This window comes from Carassius gibelio, chromosome B21 (assembly GCF_023724105.1).
Source record: "Carassius gibelio isolate Cgi1373 ecotype wild population from Czech Republic chromosome B21, carGib1.2-hapl.c, whole genome shotgun sequence".
In the NCBI taxonomy this organism is placed as follows: Eukaryota; Metazoa; Chordata; class Actinopteri; order Cypriniformes; family Cyprinidae; genus Carassius; species Carassius gibelio.
Window position 1 is genome coordinate 4,262,351 of NC_068416.1, and position 11,604 is coordinate 4,273,954.

Genomic DNA, 11,604 nt, shown 5'->3' on the forward strand with positions numbered 1-11,604 from the left:
GGCACACAGATTGGAACCTGCGGCCATTAGGGCCAAGCAGAGACTGATACACGGGCGTGGCACAGGGGCTCTACAGCACCCCCTGGAACAATGAGGGGCATATATCATACATACTTGCACGTAGACACATGAAACTCGGTACACATGTAGATCTCATCAAACCAAACAACTTTCGTACTGCATGTCATAGGCTCCGCCCAACAGGAAGTTGGCTATTAAGGGGTTTAGTTTTATATTTTTGTCAAAGTTGTGGGGGCTTTTGGGGTCCCTAACATACTCAAAAACTCTTTAAAATTTACACACTTTGGAATCTGTGCCCTTTAGGAGCCAGCAGAGGCTGGGACCCGGGCGTGCCACAGGGGCTCTATGGCGCCCCCTGGAACACAGTCATAAATGTTGATGTATAGCTCACACTTACTTGCACATATTCATATGAAACTCAGTACACATATAGATCTCATTGTGCCGAACAATTTCCGTATTGCATGTCATTGGGCTCCGCCCAACAGGAAGTCAGCTATTTAGAGTTTGTAAAAAGCGCATGCTCTGGAATTTGATATACTTGTCATAGGATTTTTACCAGATTGCCACCAAACTCGGTCAAGATGATCTCAAGACATTGGGGATGAAAAATTGCCAGGGGATATTTGATATGTCGAAAGGTTTGCTCGTGGCGAGTCGTTGAAATTATGGCGAGAAATGAGAAACAGGAAGTGTCTAATACCATCCACATACATTTCCTGATTTTAATCAAACTTCATCAGATTATTCATTGTATGATGTCGATTGCATATATGTGACTATTAGGAGTCAAAGTTATAGCGCCACCAACTGGCAGCAGGAAGTGTGTCATTTTCAAAATGCTTTGAATTCAGCATCTTATTTTTACTCGATTTGCTTCAAACTACAAATGCAATACAGAAATGGATAAGTTAAGACTTGACCATTGTACAAAAAATGCTGACTGGGTCATGAGGTCAGAAAAGAAGAAGAAAAAAAAAACAGGTCGAGAAGAACTGACAAAAAAAATTGCAAAATAATTAGGAATTAATGTGAAGATTAATTTTTAGTCAATTCTGCAAGACAGGCTTTAAGGAAAGGAGGTGGAATAAAAATTAGTTCCTAAAACTTAATCCCAGATTCTGGAAGATATATTCCTCAAACCATCAGACAAGAGGAGGTGGTGCTGGTCCTTCACGAGTCACTCTAATCTGTTCATAAAGCCTATATATAAAGCCTTAATATATAGTATTTCACAATACTTCATGGTATTCTAATTAAATCATTTTTTGGAATCTTAAGTCTCTCAGAACCTGACACCGAGTAATTCTGGAGACTCCAGGAAAGTGGCAGTTCTGTAAAATGTTGGCGCTGGAGACTAAATGCTCCCTGATAGTTTCACACCTAACACACACACACAAACACACACATTACTCACAGTGACAGAGGGACAGAGTGACATCAGATGTATGATAGTTTTTTAATTTTCTATCATCCATATAGTGTTTTATAGTCATGAAACTATGCATATTTCCTCAGAATGACTTGTCTTCTATGTGTACATTTTTTTTTGAAGTGTTTAGAAGCTGCACTTTAAAAAAAAATAAAAGACATTTACTGGTTCCTTTTTTACTGTTATTTCAAAAAATCACCACGACAAAACCATTCAAGCTATCCAAAATTCATTCACACCTGTTCTGTAAGATAAATTCTTCAAACAGTGGTAAAAGAGGATGTGGTGCTGATCCTTCAAGAGTCACTGAAAACGTATCTGTCCATAAAGCCTATTAAGAATTATTCTTAATATACAGTTCACAATACTTCAGCTTGTTATTCTAATTAAGTGAGGGTCATTTTATCAGTAAAATACATAAAATACATATTATTTTTCTTTGAAAGATCTCTATAAATGATTTAAATCATACTCATTGCTACAATAATTATTTAAAAGTAATCCTATATCTCCATCTGGTGGCCATTATTGGCACTAAGAATTGCAAGCTTGATTTATAAGTTATGATAGTTTTAATTTTATGCTGGCTCTTGAAAATGATAAAGCTATGAAACTTACAGTGCTTCCTTCAAATGATGACTTCTACGTATATAAAAAATTATGAAGAGTTGGAATGTTTAAAGATATAGTAAAATAACTATTGTATTTTTTATGTTACTTTAATAAATCGCTATGGCCACACCATTTAAGGTATCCTAAACCCATTCGCAATTTAACATCTTCAGTATATTGGCTTCATGTTGAAAAAGTTTGGTGTGAACTACTTGTGTCTTCTTGGAGGGATATGAATTAATTTACAGGCTGATTTTATCATGAATCCACAATACAATTTCTGAGTTCTGTATCAATCTGTGTTGTTGTTTGTTTATTTTTTTTATTTTTATTTTTCATAGGAAGATAACTGACCCTTTACTCTTCTTTTTAATAAATGTGCTTATAAACCAAGAACAAGCTATTTATAGCTGTATTTATAAACTGCTTACTACTGACTATTAATATTGGGACAAGGCTTTATAAAGCATAAACTGATTATTTACTAATGAGTGCAGTTATTATAAAGTGTTATCAATGCATTTGCTAATGTTAACAAATTAGGCATTATTTTACAGTGTTATCAAATCCCTTAAATGATTTGTAAGTGTTTTGTAATGATTTTATTGACCTACAAGCATTTGTGAAAGTTCTGCTTGCATTACAGCTTAGTCTTGATCTGTGAGCTGAACAGTTTTACTGTTACATCCATGAGATTATGTCAATTAAAAAAAAATATATATCATGTCACAGGATGTCATAGGTCAGTATCAAATGAGTTTGAAATTATTATTTGCAGCACAAATAAGGTTTTTTAGGAATTTTAAAAATGCCTAAATCTGTCAGAAAGCGATAAGGCCTAAGATTTCTATGTGAGTGGCTAAATTTATTTGTTTTTATAACTATAATGCATAAACTATGAAATTATACAAAATTTATAAAAAAAGTACAACAGTTATTGTTTTCCAATGTTTTTTTATTTATTTATTTTATTTTTTATTTTTTGGATTTACATTTAAAAAAATTAGCCTACTGCAATCATTCTATACAGCTTGAATAAAACCTGTTAATATTTATTATAGACCACTGTAACTGTGTATAATCTAACAAACAAGTTTATTATGAAAATAAAAGTGTGTACACCAGATAAATTGGACGATAAAGAAATTGCTAACAATAGTATAATAGAGCATGTTTTAGGTTTTTAGGCGTTTAGATGCAGAAATGGACAAATCAAATGTAAAATAAAATGTAATTGATTTAATTAAATATAGATGAATTCTTGTTAGAGCAAAATAATAAATGAATAAATAAATACGTACACACATTAAAAAGCAGCCAAGATGAATGAGTTTCATTTTTTATATAGATTAAAATTTAAGACAGAGTCAGATGGTATATGCGGTCACTTAATATTAAAATCCAGTAGATCCACTTCAGATTTATTTCTTATTTTTATGTTCACGTGGTTGTTTTCGTTTATATTTGCCAAGCTATTATGTATTTTGAAATAATCTTGTCCGTGATGTGTTCGTTCGTACGACGAAAGGCAGAATCCTGCAGCTCGAGAGATGTTATTCTGCCAGTCACGCTTTCAAATAGTCTTGCACACTTAAACGGGTCACAAACACCTGCATTTAGCTCTTGTTGTGTTATAATGGGTGTATTGTGTGCATGTATGGCAATATTTTATTTTAAAAAGCTCTTTAACAAGAATAAATTCGTTTGTTTTGAACTTATGACACTGTACGCGCTGATCGGAGGCGGTAATTTCAGATAGGCAGCCGCAAATATTTCATTTTCACACAAACAGTTCAAAAACATCTTAATTTAGCTCTTGGTGTGTTTTAATTGGTGAATTGTGTGATATCGCTGCAATACTTTATTTTTAATAGCTATAAAACAAGAATAAACTCGTTTTTTCTGAGCTCGTCATTCCACACGCTCATGCTCAGAGCAATGATTCAGCTCTCGTATTTCTCACGTATCACTGACCACACATCAATTATTAATGAGCCCTGACCCGGTAATAATCATATATGTTGGTTTAGCTTGTCAGTGTGAATTAAATCTAAGTATTTATTTGTATTTTAACCGATTTAAAAGTGAAACTAAAAGAGAGTCTCCTCCCTTTTTGGGAATTGAACCTGTAGGGGCGCTATTTCTCTCAGACAATGGAAGTCTAAGCACATATATTCAAACAGATGGACAGAGTGAGATGAGATGTCTGACAGTTTTTTAATTCTCTGTTATCCATACAGTGTTGTTAAGTCATGAAACTATGCATATTTCCTCAGAATGACTTTTTCATCTGTATGAAAAAAATTATTTGACGTGTTTGGAAGCTGCAATTTAAAAATACAATACAATTAATGATTCCCTTTTTATGGTCATTACAAAAAATCACCACGGCAAAACCATTCCAGCTATCCAAAACCCATTCACAATTTAAGTTCCTCAATGGTTTTTCAACATGTAGACAAAGTTTGGTGTGTCAAGTGTACTTCTCCTCTGAGCACTATGCATTAATTCACAGAAGAAATTTCCCCAAAATCCGTATTCAATTCAAAATAGCCAAGTTCCTGTTGGTCGTAGCTGATGACTGACCTACACACATCTGGAGGCCAATATTCCATTGGGTGTGGAAAATGGCTTGATAGCGCCACCTATACACTTTCAATGGAGTGCGCCTCGAGCTGCGTGTCACATACATGTATGAAAATCGGTACACATATGTAACACACCAATATCTACAAAAAAGTATCTTGGTACGAAATCCGAATCCCAACAGGAAGTCGGTTATTTTGAATTTTCCCTGCAAAATTGGTGTTATTTTTGCCATTTTCAGGGGTTGTAACGAACTCTATCCTAGGAACTACCAAAAGTCCAACGTTTTGAGACCATAGGGAGCATGATGGTGTGACGGCTCGTAAGAGAGGAGGAAGCAATTGCAGGTAATTAGAATGGTAGTTTATTGATGGTAGAAAATACAGCGAAACTGAAGGATGAATGCACAATCCAGGATGTGGGCAATGGTGACGGAAGGTCTACAGTGGCGTTAGAAGTGCTGGATGGTGGAAGTCGGTGGTGACGGTGTGGACGGTCAATGGATGAAACCAGGAAGTGACCGGAACACTCACACGAAGACGACAACACGAACACAATCCAGAACAATAACACGGGAGACGGTAATCCAACAGGGAGACTGCAACATGAGTGAGGATCTGACAACAGACAGAGAGCGAGGTGAGTATATGTAGCTGAGGGGTGATGAGGATCAGCTGGAGCGAGACAATCAACACCCAGGTGACCACAATCAACTAAACGAGCACATGGAGACAACGTAAGTACAAAAACAACCACAAAACATGACACGGAGGAAACACTGGATTTCCTACCGTGACAGTACCCTCTCCCCTAGGACGTCACCTGACGTTCCCAGCCTGCTTTACCTGTAGATTGTAATCATCTATAAGGTGGTGATCCAATATGTCCCGAGCAGGAACCCAGCTTCTCTCCTCCGGACCGTAACCCTCCCAATCCACCAAGTACTGAAATCCGCGTCCCCTCCGTCTAGAGTCCAGAATACGATTAACCGAATAGGTGGTTTCCCCATTAACGAGACGAGGCGGGGGGGGAACCGGGGCAGGCGGATTAAGACGGGAAGAAATCACCGATTTAATTTTGGACACATGGAACACGGGATGAATCCTCCTGTACGCCGGAGGAAGGCTAAGACGCACGGTTACCGGATTAATAATTTTGGTAATAGAAAACGGGCCAATAAATTTGGGAGCAAGTTTGTTAGAAACGGAACGCATAGGAATATTCTGGGTAGAAAGCCACACTCTTTGACCGACGACGTAACGGGGAGGCTTCGACCGGTGGCGATCGGCCTTAGCCTTGGTGCGCGACCTAGCCTGGAGCAGAGCTCTGCGAGCTCTGGTCCAGGTGCGGTGACACCTCTGGACTAGTGCGTGTGCGGAGGGGACCGAAACCTCGGATTCCGTACTGACAAAATTAGGTGGTTGGTACCCTAAACTACACTTAAATGGAGACATGCCCGTAGATGACACTGGCAAAGAATTGTGTGCGTACTCCACAATTGAGAGTTAGAAGGATCCGCAAGGATCCGTCCTTCTTTCCCACAAAAAAGAACCCCGCCCCCGCTGGAGAAGAGGAAGGGCGGATGAACCCCGTTGCTAGAGAACTTGATATATATTTCTCCATGGCCGCCGTCTCTGGAATAGACAAGGAATATAACTTGCCCTTAGGCGGAGAAGTACCTGGCAATAACTCTATCGCACAGTCATAGGGACGATGAGGAGGAAGAGAATCAGCCCGAGACTTACTGAACACCTCCCTCAGGTCGTGGTACTCCGCGGGCACGTTAGCCAAATCCACTGCCTCCCCCTGAAACACAGACTCAGAAACATTAACACCAGCAGACAAAAGACAAGACAAATGACATTCCTCGCTCCAGCTAACCACAGATCCGAGAAGCCAATCGATCCTTGGGTTGTGTTTCTGGAGCCAGGTGTGACCGAGAACAATGGGGGATAGAGGTGAGTCCGTGATGAAGAATGACATCTCTTCCGTATGGTTGCCAGCTGTGATGAGCGAAACCGGTAGAGTGGTCTGTGTGATGATCGGCAGTTTGTGTCCGTTGAGTGCAAAAGGTGCAATGGGGTGTTTGAGGGAGGTGAGAGGAATGTTGAGCTTCCTGGCGAATTTGCAGTCCATGAAACTGCCCTCGGCCCCAGAATCCACCAAAGCGTGAAGATTAAGTGCGTGGGTAGACCACCGTAGACTCACCGGAAGGAGTGTCAATGTAGATGAGGTCTTCTTGGCAGAGATCCCACCCGATAGTAGCCTCGGTTTTACTATCGGGCTTGGTCTTTTACCGGACAGCGCTGGATGTGATGTTCTTGGCTGCCACAGTATAAACACAGTCCCAGGGATCTCCGCCTGATCCTCTCCTCCCGGGAGAGCCGAGCTCGCCCCACCTGCATGGGTTCAGAATCTCCAGGTGGGCTGACCGCAACTTCTGAGCGCTGACGCTGAGCCTCCGGTCTGGTCGCGAGAACAACTCTCCCCCTCCGTCTGTCGGCTTGGTCGAGTCGGTTGTCTATCCTGATGGTGAAGTCAATAAGACCATTGAGAGAAGTGGGGAGTTCAGCGGCGCGGATATCCTGTTGGATGCGGTCAGCCAACCCATGCAGGAAGTGATCCCACTGCGCCTCTTCGTTCCACTTACACTCCGCCGCCAGGGTGCGGAACTCGATGGCATAGTCGGATACGGACCTCTCTTCCTGGCGTAGATCCGTGAGAAGTCTAGCCGCCTCCCTCCCGGCGACGGAGCGGTCGAAGACTCGTCTCATCTCCACCGAAAGGGTGTGGAACGATGCACAGCAGCTGTCCTGGTTCTCCCACACCGCCGTTCCCCAGAGGGCAGCCCTCCCCGTCAGTAGGGACAAGACGAAAGCCACCTTCATCTCCTCGGTGGTGAACGTGCGGGGCTGTAAGGCGAAGTGTAGAGAACAATGTGACAGAAATGATCGACAAAAGTTTGGCTCACCCGCATATTTCTCAGGAATGGGGAGGCGTGGTTCGGGCTGGGAAATCCCTCCGGAGACGATCGGCGGTGTGGGTGGCGTGGGAGGCGCAGCGGGTGGCGGTTGTTGTTGCTGTTGAGCCTGTAGAGCGAGCTCGGACACCTTCGGCACCATTGCTTGGAAGGCTCGACCCATCTCATCTATCGCCTTGTCTTGGCGCTCCATACGATCAACGACTCTCTGCAGAATGTCCTCTAGATGAGATGGGAAGCGATTGCCTGCTGCTTCCATGATGGTCAGATCCTACTGTGACGGCTCGTAAGAGAGGAGGAAGCAATTGCAGGTAATTAGAATGGTAATTTATTGATGGTAGAAAATACAGTGAAACTGAAGGATGAATGCACAATCCAGGATGTGGGCAATGTTGACGGAAGGTCTACAGTGGCGTGAGAAGTGCTGGATGGTGAAGTCGGTGGTGACGGTGTGGACGGTCAATGGATGAAACCAGGAAGTGACCGGAACACTCACACGAAGACAACAACACGAACACAATCCAGAACAATAACACGGGAGACGTAATCCAACAGGGAGACTGCAACATGAGTGAGGATCTGACAACAGACAGAGAGCGAGGTGAGTATATGTAGCTGAGGGGTGATGAGGATCAGCTGGAGCGAGACAATCAACACCCAGGTGACCACAATCAACTAAACGAGCACATGGAGACAACGTAAGTACAAAAACAACCACAAAACATGACACGGAGGAAACACTGGATTTCCTACCGTGACAGATGGATTGTAAAGTGGTATAAGGCTAGTTAGGTACGCAGGAGCTAAACCATTTAGGGACTCATAGGTAAATAATGATAATTTGTAACTGATACAGAACTTAATAGGTAGCCATTGAAGAGACTGTAAAATTGGGATAATATGATCATAATTTCTTGATCTGGTAAGGACTCTAGCCACTGCATTTTGGACTACCTGTAGCTTGTTTATTGAAGATGCAGGACAACCACCTAGAATTGTGTTACAATAGTCCATTCTAGAGGTCATGAATGCATGAACTAGCTTTTCTGCATCAAAAACAGGTAACATGTTTCGTAGCTTGGCAATGTTTCTAAGATGGAATAATGCAGTTTTTGTAACATGGGAAATATGGTTTTCAAAAGACAAGTGGCACTCTAATATAACAAACTGATTTTTGACTGTAGAGGAAGTAACAGTACATCAATCTAGTTGCAAATTGTAATCTACAAGATTCTGTGTACTGTTTTTTGGTCCAATAATTAATATATCTGTCTTATCTGAATTGAATAGGATAAAATTATTCGTCATCCAATCTCTTACATTTTTAACACACTCTGTTAGCTTAGATAATTTAGAAGTTTTATCCGGTCTCATTGAGATATATAGCCGAGTATCATCAGCATAACAGTGGAAACTAATCCCGTATTTTCTAATAATATTACCAAGGGGCAGCATATTTTGAAAATAGAAGGGGACCTAGGACGGATCCTTGTGGCACTCCATATTTTACTGATGATAAATGAGATGACTCCCCATTTAAATAAACAAAATGGTAGCGCTCAGACAGGTAGGATCTAAACCATCTTAGAGCCTGCCCTTGAATACCTGTATAGTTTTGTAATCTATCTATGAGTATGTCATGATCTACGTTGTTGAACGCAGCACTAAGATCAAGTAAAACTAGCAATGAGATGCAGCCTTGATCTGACGCAAGAAGCAGGTCATTTGTAATTTTAAGGTGACAAAACAATGTGATATTAACCCTAACCATTTAAATAACAGCAGCTTTAAAACATTTTCCATCACACATTTCATCACACAAACACACAGTCAAGAATAGTCCTGCAACAAAGTAGAGGTGTGTGTTTTATCCAGGCAGAGCATTTGCACACAACAGTGTTCATCATTTTATATGTACTGTTTCACCAAAATTGGATTGCAATATCATGGTTTTCAAAAAAACATACTGTAGCTACACAGCGACATACTGAATTATGTCATTGAGCTAGCTGGACACTACGCATTCCTGGCAGACAGAACAGCAAATGACTCCAGCAAGACCAGAGGTGGAGGATTGTGCATTTATGTTAACAAAACTTGGTGTATGAACTCCATTATTGTTGGGAGACACTGCTCATCTAACCTAAAGTTTCTCGTGGTTAAGTGTAGACCTTTTTATCTGCCACAGGAGTTCACTTCCACCATTATAACTGCAGCCTATATTCCACCATATGCTAATGCCAAGCTTTCTATGAACTAACTGCATATGGCCATTAGTAAACAACTGTACAATTAGTAAACGACTGTAATAAACTTAAAAATTGCATGACTATTGTCACCCTTTGAGCTTGATAGCATGGATAGGAAAACTGTATCATCTTCATAATTTAACAACAAAATTAACCTCATAACTTTGACACTCATTTGTATAGAGGATAAAAATAATTGATGATAGAACACAGCCCTGTGGCGAGCCTTTGATGTACAAAGTGTGCCTGATAAATAGATAAATAAATAGATTAATCTGAACCCTTTACTCCCTACAAATTTTAAAAAATCCAGGATCCATAAAGTTGGCCCGTGACTAACATTGAACTAATTTACAAATTTGGGATCATTTAATTATCCTAGTTAATTATTAATCTGATTCATTGTATTAAATTCTGAGAAAAAGTCATTAAACAGCTATCTGTTGTTGATCATTTGAAATCAGAAGTGGCTTATATGAAAGGCAAATGGCTCTAGATTACGCTTATTTTAGCAAAATAAAATCCGATCATGCCTTGATTTTTAATTATTTAATTAGGACAGAAAGGTCAGACTTTGCTTAGACAAAAGTCTTGTCATTTAACAGAAATAATGTACAGTACAGAGCATAAAGTCATGGTGCAGTGGGAAAATAATTAACATTGTGTATGACTGCCATGAGCTTTGGAGGACTGTATCCATACGTCTCGGCAATGACTCAAAAAACTAATTAATAAAGTCATTTTGGAATGGCAAAGAAAGCATTCTTGCGGGACTCCTAGAGTTCATCAAGATTATTTGGTTTCATCTTCACTGCCTCCTCCATCTTACCCCAGACATGCTCAATAATATTAATTCCTGGTGATTGGGCTGCCAATCCTGGAGCACCTTGGCCTTCTTTGCTTTCAGGTCAAGTCAAGTGACCTTTATTTATATAGCGCTTTAAACAAAATACATTGCGTCAAAGCAACTGAACAAAATTCATTAGGAAAACAGTGTCAATAATGCAAAATGACAGATATAGGCAGATCATCATTGAATTCAGTGATGTCATCTCTGTTCAGTGTCTGTGCATTTATTTGCAATCAAGTCAACAATATGGCTATAGATGAAGTGACCCCAACTAAGCAAACCAGAGGCGACAGCGGCAAGGACCAAAACTCCATCGGTGACAGAATGGAGAAAAAAACCTTGGGAAAAACCAGGCTCAGTTGGCGCGCCAGTTCTCCTCTGACCAGACGAAACCAGCAGTTTAATTCCAGGCTGCAGCAAAGTCAAATTGTGCAGAAGAATCATCTGTTTCCTGTGGTCTTGTCCTGGTGGCCATCTGAGACAAGGTCTTCACAGGGGATCTGTATCTGGGGCTCTAGTTGTCCTGGTCTCCGCTGTCTTTTAGGGATGTAGAGGTAGGTGGCGATCCAACATCTGGTCTGGATACAGACTGGATCTGGTGGCTATGGTGACCTCGGAATAAGAGAGAAACAGACTAATATTAGCATAGATGCCATTCTTCTAATGATGTAGCAAGTACATCGGGTGTTATGAAAAGTGTTCCCAGTTCTGGTTTACCTATTTAACCCCTTATCAGTCACCCCCCATTTTTGACATGGAGACAGAAATGACATACCCAAAATAAAAAGGTTTCTGCTCATGATTCTTTCTGACATAGATACATGATCAACATTTGTTCACAAAGCTGACACTCAAAGTTTACTGTTCAGGAATC